The following is an 11,857-nucleotide window of genomic DNA, read 5'->3' on the forward strand; positions in this document are numbered from 1 at the left end:
CATGGGATCCCTGGGTGGCGCAGCGGTTTGGCGCCTACCTTTGGCCCAGGGCGCGATCCTGGAGACCCGGGATCGAATCCCCCGTCAGGCTCCCGGTGCATGGAGCCTGCTTCTCTCTCTGCCTGTGTCTCTGCCTCTCTCTCTCTCTCACTGTGTGCCTATCATAAATAAATAAATAAATAAAAAAAAAACATCTTCAGCCACGAAGAGGTTGCAAATTGCCAACTGCCCTCTCCAGCTGCAGCGGAGGCACAACACTTCCTTGCAACAGGGGACCGTCTTTCTATGATTCCCTCGCATCCTATCATTACAAGTGCCTGTGCTCAGATTCAGTATCATTATGTCATTTGCAATGCGGCAGCACGATGAGAACCAAATCAGAAAACACCACTTCCCGTCAAAACCGCAAATTGTAAACATGCATTTCTCTTTGAGTCTCGGAGATTCCGTGTATTTACCACCTGAAAATCCATACTTTGAGAGCTCTTTCCCCAACTTGTTGGAAGGTTAGAGAATATAAGAATGTTGAAATGTAAGATTTAGTGATGGCACGTTTGATAAAATGCCACAATGTCCCCAATGGCTGGGTTCAGAGAAGAGCAAAACAAAAAACACAATGAAAGAAAACAGAAACACAAGACTTCTGGCAATTCTCACAGCTCAGTGCACATTTTCCACGACTGTGGGACCACAGCCAGGTCGTGAGTTTTGCCCTCTGAGCATTCATGGCGCTTGATGAGGGGTTCCATTTCCGGCGGTGGACGGACGGGGATGACAAATGGACAGTCGTGTCTTTAGCTGTAGGCATCTTGGCATTCGGTACGTCCATTCCCAAGAGGACTGCAGGGCAAGAGGAAGCCCCCTCCCACGGGAGCCTCGGTGATGGGAGAACAGTGAACAGGAGGGTAGCAAGGGCTCGGCCGGGAAGTCTTCTGGAAAGAGAGAGGTGATGTTTCTACAAGACCCCGTTTTAATTCACGTCCCGCCCGAGGAGTGTTCTGTGGACCCACTAATTTCTGGTGGTCAGCCCAGCTTCTTCCCAAGAGAGCCCCCGCTTCCCTCCTTGGGTTCACACGACCCCAGAGAGGAAAGCCCGACTCTTACATGCGCCCCTGGGAGTCAAATGCATACTCAGGATGGGATTTGCATCCTTTTCAAACATCGAGCTTCTCCACGCACGTCAACTTTATAAAGAGGACATCGTGGGAGAACCCAACGCCCCCCCAAGCCTACCAGCAGCTACTCAGACTTGGTGGCAGGGGCGTGTGGATACAAGCCCCAGGTCACACCATTCCCCGGCGTCAGCATGGAATTGGAATGACAACACGGCCAGAGGACAGATATTACGAATACGAATTTTGAGAAGTTCTCTTTAGGGATGAAATGTCCCCATCTTTGTACTGTTCACCGATACTGTATTAGTCCCGGCGGAGGCAGCGAGAGATCAGGGCTCTAGGCTGGTCTCTGGCCCAGGGCAGCTGTCGCACACCCGCACCTCGGACCGAGGGTGCAGGAGATCAGGAGCGCGAGCTGCAGGATCCCTCCAGGGACCCCGTGGCCGTCCCACAATGCTGGTCTCCCGGGAAGATGCTAGGCGGGGACTTTCCCTGGGCCCCCTCACACCTCGGTTCAACCAGGGGCTCCGGTGCTTTGGACGCACGTGAGACAAGCTCAGCTGTCCCTTGTCTCAGATGACCTGCCTTGGGAAATCCCTGCGAGGATGACAGAGGATGATGAATATAAAGCAGAGGACACTTATTGACTCCACTTCTGCGTGTTTCCTCCTGCCGTAGCTGACCGCCCTGGTGGCTCCTCACTGACTTGGGAGCTGATATGGAGGCGTTTTACGGGAGGACAGACCGACCGTGGGAAGGAAACGCAGGCCGGGTTTCCCCGATGGCGCACACATGCTTCTTCCCTCCAATGGCAAAGGACAATGTTTGCAACAAGGAACACATCCCCCTCCTCGGTCCTGGCCACCGTCCTTAACGGTAGTTTAAGAGTGATTTAGAAGGACGTCCAGGGTCTTGTCCTTGCACGGCAAAGTGGTTTTCAGCAATAAGAATGACTCGATGTTTCAGGGAATAAAGATGAGTTTTTTGTTGTTGTTCTTTTTGCTTTTTGTTGTTCTTTTTGTTTTTGTTGTTGTTGTTGTTGTTGTTGTTGTTTTTTACCTCTTCGTTTGGTAATAAAGGCAAAGATGATGGTTGAGAGGGATTTTTTCAGACTTTTTTTATATAAATTTATTTTTTATTGGTGTTCAATTTGCCAACATATAGAATAACACCCAGTGCTCATCCCATCAAGTGTCCCCCTCAGTCCCCGTCACCCACTCACCCCCACCCCCCGCCCTCCTACCCTTCACCACCCCTAGTTCATTTCCCAGAGTTAGGAGCCTCTCATATTCTGTCTCCCTCCCTGATATTTTCCATGCATTTTCTGTCCTTTCCCCTTTATTCCCTTTCACTATTCTTTATATTCCCCAAATGAATGATACCATATACTGTTTGTTCTCTGATTGACTTATTTCACTCAGCATAATACGCTCCAGGTCCATCCACATCGAGGCAAATGGTGGGTATTTGTCATTACTAATGGCTGAGGAATATCCCACTGTATACAGAGACCACAGCTTCTTTATCCATCATCTGTCGATAGCGAGGCTCCTTCCACAGTTTGGCTATTGTGCACATTGCTGCTAGAAACATTGGGGTGCAGGTGTCCCGGCGTTTCATTGCATCTGTATCTTTGGGGTAATGCCCCAGCAGTGCAATTGCTGGGTAGGGCAGATCTATTTTTAACCCTTTGAGGAACCTCCACAGAGTTTTCCAGAGTGGCTGCACCAGGTCACATTCCCAACAACAGTGCAGGAGGGTTCCCTTTTCTCTGCATCCTCTCCAACATTTGTGGTTTCCTGCCTTGTCAATTTTCCCCATTCTCACTGGGATAAGGTGGGATCTCATTGTGGTTTTGATTTGTATTTCCCTGATGGCAAATGATGCGGAGCATTTTCTCATGTGCATGTTGGCCATGTCTATGTCTTCCTCTGTGAGATTTCTCTTCATGTGTTTTGCCCATTTCATGATTGGATTGTTTGTTTCTTGGGTGTTGAGTTTAATAAGTTCTTTATAGATCTTGGAAACTAGCCCTTTATCTGATACGTCATTTGCAAATATCTTCTCCCATTCTGCAGGTTGTCTTTTAGTTTTGTTGACTGTATCCTTTGCTGTGCAGAGGCTTCTTATCTTGATGAAGTCCCAATAGTTCATTTTTGCTTTTGTTTCTCTTGCCTTCACGGATGTATCTTGCAAGAAGTTGCTGTGGCCAAGTTCAAAGGGTGTTGCCTGTGTTCTCCTCTAGGATTTTGATGGAATCTTGTCTCACATTGAGATCTTTCATCCATTTTGAGTTTATCATTGTGTATGGTGCAAGAAAGTGGATGTCCAATTTTCCCAGCACCATTTATTGAAGAGACTGTCTTTTTTCCAGTGGATAGTCTTTCCTCCTTGATTGAATATTAGTTTACCATAAAGTTGAGAGTCCACTTCTGGATTCTCTATTCTGTTCAGACTTTTTGGTAAAACTAGAATCTGCATTCAAAGCTTTCATATTTGTATCTTTACCTAAATTCACTAGAAATGGGTTCCTTCTGCAAGCACTTGCTTCTCCTTTTATATAAAGAAAGGGAGGTGTAGCAGCCTTGAGAGAAATGCTACTGTTAACTCATCACCAAAGAAGAGGATCTTTATCACATAAGCAAAATAATAGCCCCAGAATGGCCTAGAACAAATCTATGCACAGAGGAAAATAAATTCTCAAATGGTAAGTCAGGAAAGTTTGGGGAACACTCATGGATGGATTTTTTCTCCCCTCTTTTTTATAACCTTTATCAAATGGGAGACAAAGCACCTTCGGAGGTCCCTAATTTTATCCTGGTGTCTATCAACCCGCACATTTTCAGAAGCTAGGAGAAGAATAACTACCTTGTTGTCCATGTTAACCATTGCATCATTGGGGGGGGAGGGATTTTTAAATATGGTAAAGTATAAACAACACCAAATATGCCATTTTATCCAATTCTAGCTGTCAGAGCTTCCATGGTAGGGATAGACCATGTTTTGTTTATACATTCATCTGTGGGCGGACACTTGAGGTGCTTCCACCTTCCTGTGAATGGCACACAGTTACTTTTCAGTGTTGGTCGACAGTCCAAGTCCTGACAAACTAACGAATTTAAAGCAATGTATTATATTAATCTGATTAAAATCTGAGAAAGAGGGCACCCCGGGTGGCTCAGCAGTTTACTTCCGCCTTCAGCCCAGGGCCTGATACTGGAGACCCGGGATCGAGTCCTACGTGGGGCTCCCTCCATGGAGCCTCCTTATCCCTTTGCCTGTGTCTCTGCCTCTCTCTCTCTCTCTCTGTGTGTGTGTGTCTCCCATGAATAAGTAAATAAAATCTTAAAGAAAAAAATGAGAAAGACACAGACTCTGTGATGCACGTGAGACCTTGGCCCCCAGTCTACCACTGAAGAACATGCTCCTCTCGCTGGATGCGGGGCACAGCCTGGGGTTCTCCACTGGCTCACCCAGGAAGCACCTCTCATCCCCGTCGGGAGCACCCTGCTTCCTCCAGCCACATTTGCTTGACCTCACAACGACAGCACTCGGCACTCTTTGGATTCTTTTTCGTTTCCCCAGCACTTCTGGGAACTGTTGTGTCCAGGGGCTCATGTCTACACATGGAGACGTGGAGAGGATAAGTGGCTGGTTTGGGGCTTGGATGGATGCGAGGCCTCCTTCTGTCTCTGTGTCCTGGGCCAAGAGCCTGTTCAGATTGCGCTTCCTCCGGGATGTCCTCCCAATCCCAGCCTGTGACCCCCCAAGAAGTGTGGCTCTCACCTCTCCTGCCCATGTGCAAGACACCTTTAAGCTCTTTAAAGGAGAAACCATCTTTCATACACGTTTATTTTTTTTTTAATTTTTATTTATTTATGATAGTCACACACACACAGAGAGAGAGAGGCTGAGACATAGGCAGAGGGAGAAGCAGGCTCCATGCACCTGGAGCCGATGTGGGATTCGATCCCGGGTCTCCAGGATCGCGCCCTGGGCCAAAGGCAGGCGCTAAACCGCTGCGCCACCCAGGGATCCCTTTCATCCACGTTTAAACCCGACTTGGAAAAAGGGAGACGTGTGTATTGCAAACAAAGGACATCCAAACATACACTTTTCTACTCAGAAAAGTGCGAGTGCACGGGAGGGTGACAGAATGCCCGTTGCCCTCTGACCCACTGCGGCATTTAGCAAAAAGCCTTTCACACACACACAATAATAAAAATCTGGTAAATTAAGATGTTGAATGAGACAATAACTACATACACACAGTTCCCATCTTTGTGTCTAACCCGAAGGATTGATGTGTTACAGAGTGCTCAGGCTAGGTCAGGCATCCCAAAAGTCAGACAGACGAGGTGAAATTCTGTGCCCTAGGACGGTCTGCATCCTGCTTGCATGTAAAGAGAGTGCATTTGAGTTCCCAGAGAGGTCAAGCTTGCCTTTCTATGTTTCTGTGGGCTACCAGAAAGGGAATCCGTGAAAGGTTATGGTGGGCGACCCTGGATTTAAAGAGTTGTGCCATGTGGGCGGGACCATCCCGGGAGACATTATGACCCTCTCCGAGGGAAATCACACAAAATCACAGAACGTGGGTTCTGGAGCACCGAGGGCACTCTCCCATGATTCTGGTTAAACAGCAGCGCTCCCGGGATTGTCGGGGAGGTGGCCACACGCAGGCAGGGGAAGGAGCCAGGCACGCCTGCTGTTCGTGCAATGCTACCTCGTCACGTTTCTGTCCTCATTTGGATGGAAAACATCACAGAGTTGAAAAAGACACCCAGAGTTTAAACAAATGTGAAAAAGAAAACAAAGATGTGACATCCATGTTTCTTTTTTTGGGTGATAAATAAGACAGGCAGTCAAGATACTTTTGCTACTTCAGGAAAGCAAAAAAATAGTAATAATATAGTAAAAAAAGATACCTGCCACTCATGACTGTGAACAGAAATTCATAAACTGTTCTGCATGTAACCACAAGGGTCCCAAATCAAGGGAGTGCCCACTCTGGGGCGGACCCAGACAGAACAAGAGATACACGAGGCAAGGGCAACAAGGACCCGGGACCAGAGAGCGTCATCCAGCACCACCGATGAAGTAATCTACTAGTTAGAATCATATCATCCTTTAAGACTTTTCATATTTATGTCCTTTGACATATCAATTGATACTAGAAACCTCTTAAACCACATGTAATGATGTCTCCTCCAGATCCCTATATTTAAGCACCTAGCAGGCTTATCTTAATGGATATTCTTAATTGATCTTGTTGGGTTGTTGTAAATTCAGTGAAGGAATCACGTGCACCCTCTGTCTCCCGCGCTTTACGTGAACACGAGGGCCAGTTGATAAGCACTTGCCGAATAACAGAGTGGATCCGAGTGGCTCTCACACATAAGGTCCATGTCCCCTTCCTCCCAGATTTTTGCAATGATTAAATGATATATATGAAAGTGCCAACCCAGGATTGGGCACATGAAAGTTCATTTTGGCACACGAATGCTCAGGATCTAGACTAAACGTCAGGTACCCTGGTCCTGAAGTTGTAGGCCGATGGCGCTGAGTCTCCTGCTGGTTGTGGCGGCAGGTAGCACGGCAGCCCAGGAGAGCTGTCCAGCTGTCATCTCCTGGTGCAGAGGAACAAGGTGGCAGGCGTCAGCGCCCGTGGTAGAAGTGGGACAGCATCCACACCGCAAGGCGCTGTCGCAACTGAGTGCCACAGGACACTTGCATATGTTCCTATATCTACTTTAGAAGTCTCATCCAAATGAATTCTATCAGCAGCATTTATCAGATTCAAAGAAAAGGGGTCTGGTCCACGTGGGCTGTTAAGTATTGATGAAAGACATTCCTCCTCTTGCAAGCCAATCAACATCAAGGGTGCTTATTTTCTCTCCGACTTCAAAATAACTGCATTCCTTTGTGGGTTTCACGTATATGTCAGTGCACTTTTCCTTTTCCCTAAGAAAAGCCTTCTTTCGTAAAATAAGCTGTATTTATCCTGTTTCAGTAAGTTTTGTCTTCACTGAATAAAATATTACTTTGTTCTCCTTTAAACTCAGTGAGATGGTTGTGGGGAAGTCTCCAAGCAAATAGCAGAAGCTGAGACTTGAAAGATTACTTCTAGGTAACTAGGTCAAAGAGCCATTATGGGAAGGGGCGAGGGAGCCCTCCCGAGGGAGCAGCATGCATGCAGACCCCATGGTAGGAAATGGTGTAACTCATTCAAGAAATAGAAAGTCCACGGGACTGTCCCATGAGAGCAAAGCCAACACCAAGATTCAGCTGAGACAAGGCTGAACAGATGGCTCGATTCCATTTAGGGCATGTGAGTCCTGCGGAGGATGTCAGTACCCATCCGGGGATGGAGCAGGGTGACTGAGGAGTCTGCAGAAATGCAAGATGATGAGGTCTTCATCCTGATGTGGACTCTGGCAAGCGTGGCCAGGAAGCCAAGGCAGGGGTCACACAGTAGACGCATCCAGGGATGAACGTCGTTAAGAGTCTGTTGTCTGGTGTGTCAAAACAGAGAGAATAGAATCCGGTGGAAAGTCAGAATGCAAAATGGAAAGTCCTTTGTAATGAACCGGATGCTGCGGTGGGCAAGAGGGAGAACCGTTCTTCACATCTGAGGTACAGAAGTGACTCAATAAAACAGAAAGCCCTCAAGAGGACCCGAGTTGGGAGGGAAGATGAGGCATTTGGCTGTGGAGAGGGTGCACTGGAAGGAAGCTTCAGGATAAGTGACTGATATCAATCAATGAATTCCTTTTTTCTTAATCCAGCTTGACTTACGTGCTCGGGTTGTATTTCTGTGTGACGCACCACCCCGGAGTCAGGACAGTGAAACAGCAACACTAGTCGTGCTCACAGACTCCGTGTCAGGAAGCCAGGGGGCTGCAGCAGGGTGGCTTGCTTCAAACCCACAATGCCTAGGGTCTCGGGCCCAAAGAAAGCCCAGAAGTTGGGGTCCCGGACCCCTCCAGGGGCACATGGGCTGGAGGGACTCAAGAATGGCCTTCCTGCCTTTATAGAAGCCTATAGTCACACGGGCGGGCCTCGGGACACTGGGACATCTTTTCTCTGGCTTTCAGGCCAAGTGCTAGGATCCCAGGGACCAGGTGCCCCCCGCATCGCCATCTCTGTCATAGGCCCAGGAGTCAGACAGTATCCCATAACATTTCTTTTCCAGAGACTCACGAGCCCTCTGTCCCAGCTCCGCTGCCGGAGGCACAGCCCTCACTTCTTGGTTGAAGAGCATCAAGGCCATGTCGCCGAGGACCAGGAGAGATGGAAGGTGCTGCAGGCATCTGTGGGAACCACCAGGGGCCACTTTGCTTCTGTGCCTCTTGCAGCCAGAGCCTGGGCAGCCGGAAGGGCAGTGTCTCCTCTCGCGCATCTTTTGTTTGGCGCCGTCCAAGACGCTCTCTTTCATACCAATGAAACAGGTGTTTGCAGAAACGCCGAGCCTGTCCTCTCTCCCCTTCTGGTTTGTTTCTTGTTCTTTTTCAACTGTGTATCACACGGTGCAATTTATAGGAAAGAAGCATAGGACAGAACATCGGCAAAAAGTAAACATGCAAAGAACTCATGTAAAATATTTCAATCTAGAGCGAATCGCTACGGATAATTTGATGGACATTAGACCTTTGAGAGATCCCTTCTCGGGCTTCCTTCTGAAGTCAAATTCGGTTTCCTGCAGTGGTTACATCCTTCTCCTCTCCTTCAGTGGTAGGTGAATAGTCATGCGTGTCATTAAAATGGCTTCATGAATATGATTTTTTAAAATTTTATTTATTTATGATAGTCACAGAGAGAGAGAGAGAGAGAGAGAGGCAGAGACACAGGCAGAGGGAGAAGCAGGCTCCATGCACCGGGAGCCCGACGTGGGATTCGATCCCGGGTCTCCAGGATCCCGCCCTGGGCCAAAGGCAGGCGCTAAACCGCTGCACCACCCAGGGATCCCATGAATACGATTTTTAAATAACATGTGGCCAGAGACCTACAACAAGAAGAGTTCCTTACATACAGCATTAAAACCATAAAGAGGGAATTGGTCAAATGCAGAGAGAAACACCTCTTGCACGCAACGCATGAATGGAAAGGGACATCCAATCCCGGCGGCTTGGTGACCAGATCATGGGGAGGATGAGAATTGAACTTACTTCCTTTCCTGCAGGTGCAAGAAGGGGTCACGCTGTGTCCGAATTCTGGTGGTTGATTTTGGAGACACAGGGGATCGTCCCTTCTGTTTCTTTATTTCAACCATCAGAAATACACACATTTAGTACCTTTGTTTTCTGAAAGAAGCCATAAAGTGAATATCCACTTTTTTTCTAGAAATCATCCATAATAATGAAACAGTTGCATGAGCCAATCTATGCCGCTGATGTGCTTTTGTTACATCTGATTTCTCTCCCAAGATTTCCCTCTGAGCAGAAACAATGCCTCAGTCCCAACGTCCCTAAAGACCACATGGCCTCAAGGTGCAATCTGCTGCAATCTGTCAGAGGCGTATTTTTCATCTTGTTGTAAAAAAATCCAAACATTACATTTTTCAAATCTTTAGAAAATACATTAAATAATAATTTAAAAAACCCTCTAAATATGAATTGGGGAAGAAAAAAGTTCTTGATCACAAACAGATACCTGCTCTTGAGAAATACGGGAAATTCATTTTAACTAGAAGAATGTTAATTTAGTTTCATTAGAAGAAAAAAAAAACAAAAAAAAGAAAAGAAAAGAAAAGAAAAGAAAAGAGCATTCAATTTCTTTAAGGAAAGTAACTTCCAAAGAATTTAACGAACACAGAAAGGGAATCGCTTAAGATTTTAATGTATTGGAGTTGTTAGGGGTTGAGTGGCGTCCCCCACAATCCTTATACAGGAGTTCCAACCCCCGAGAGCTCAGAGATGAACTTGTTTGGAAACAGGGTCATGGCAGGTAGAGACCCAGGCAGAGGGAGAAGCAGGCTCCATGCAGGGAGCCCGACGCGGGACTGGATCCCGGGACCCCAGGGTCACTCCCTGAGCCAAAGGCAGGTATCTGCTCAACCACAGAGCCACCTGGGCATCCCAATTTTACATCTTTCTAAAGGGGCTTCCCTTGGTCAGAATCAGAGACCCTGCAGGGTCCAGCCAGACCCCAAGAAGTGAGCAAATCAAAGGGAAAGTAAGGTCATTAGAGACGGAAAGCTGACGAGACCGGACCGCGCTGGGTCTTGCGCTGAGCCTGCAGGATGACCCACCTTTCCCGCACCCAGTGCAGCACCCACAGTGGCGGGACAGATTCAGGGTTGGGGTGGCTTCGCCTCCATCTTCCTTGTTTCTCTTGCTCCCTCCCGTGGGCCGATGTCGGGGAGCACCAGCTCCCCGTTCCCCGCGGGCATCGCGAGCACAGGGAAGCCCCCCAGTCTCAGTCACCTGCTTCCCCGAGTACCTGGGTGGTAAGACCTTGGATCAGGCGACCCCCACTAGAGCTGAGTGCTGGAAGGAACATGGGGGACGAGGCCGGGCCAAGGCGACCCAGGAGGATGGAGGTGGCCTGGTCCGCCCCGAGCGACCCCTGGAACGTGGGGCAAGGGCAGCCGCCGCTCTCAGGGCCGCGATAGGTGTCCCGCACCCAGCACGATGCTTCTCGGCCCTAGCATGGAGGCGGCACGAGGTTCCCGGGTCCTTTCGGGAGCACCTGTTTCCTGTGAGCCCCGCGGGACCCGCCTCCACGTCCCCGAAGGCTGTTCCCCGGCCTAGTCCCTGCGGGGCCCCCGACCCTGGGCTGCGGCAGCTTGGGCGGCCTGCCCCCCGCCAGCCCCGCGCTCCCACAGGCAGCCCGGAGGGGGCCGCACCATCGTGCCCTTGAACACGAACTCAGCTCCGATCTCTTCCTCCCTGCGCTGCTGACCGGTGCAAGCAGCAGCTCCTGATTCTTTTTTTTCTGGAATTGTTTCTTAAACTTCTGCTTCTGCCCACCAGGCCCCCTTTACCTAAGTTTAGCAAAGCTGAAAAGGAACCTGGAGCAATATCGTTTTCAACTGGATAAATTCTTGGTGCATAATGGTGACACTTTCTATGGTTTGTACGTGTCTCTAACTGTGTGTGTGTCCAAGTCACACGCGCGTGCATGTGGGTGTGTGAATGTAGCACGGTCACGGCCGCGATACCGTGCCCTTTACCCGCTGGGTGAACAGACTAATCAGCAGGTGGTGTTGTCTGGAGAAAATGAAACATCGCTTGGTTGCAGAAAGACCCTAGAGCCAGGAGGTGTGTCCCCTGGAGCAATCCCCTCCGCAGGCCCAGAGGGGCCCGGCTCCAGGCCCGCGGCCCCCACGACCCCTCCTCCTTCCCTGGGACACGAGGCCGCGCTGCCCGCTGCTTGCTCAGCATCGCCTCAGGGCGCGGGAGCACCTGTCCCCGCCTCACGCACCACCCGGGACCCCAGCTCCTCCGAGGACACTTGTCCGGGGCTCTGACCCCATCATCTGTTTGCTGAGCCTCTGTGTGTGTCGTGCCGCCAAACTCCTCTGGGTCGACGATGCCCAAAGGAACGTGATCCGCACCCCCTCTCCCTGCACCGCCCGGGTGGGGACCGCCTCCAGTTCTTGGTCCCTGCGGAGACTCACCGGGCACCGGGCGCCGACTGCCACCACGGGGCTGTAGGGGAGATCTGTCAGGGTTAGGGGGAGATCTCATAGTCTCCCATTTTTATTAACAGTCTTTCATTTCTATCGATTTTTTTTATTCTGT

Source organism: Canis aureus, chromosome 15, assembly GCF_053574225.1.
Source record: "Canis aureus isolate CA01 chromosome 15, VMU_Caureus_v.1.0, whole genome shotgun sequence".
NCBI lineage: Eukaryota > Metazoa > Chordata > Mammalia > Carnivora > Canidae > Canis > Canis aureus.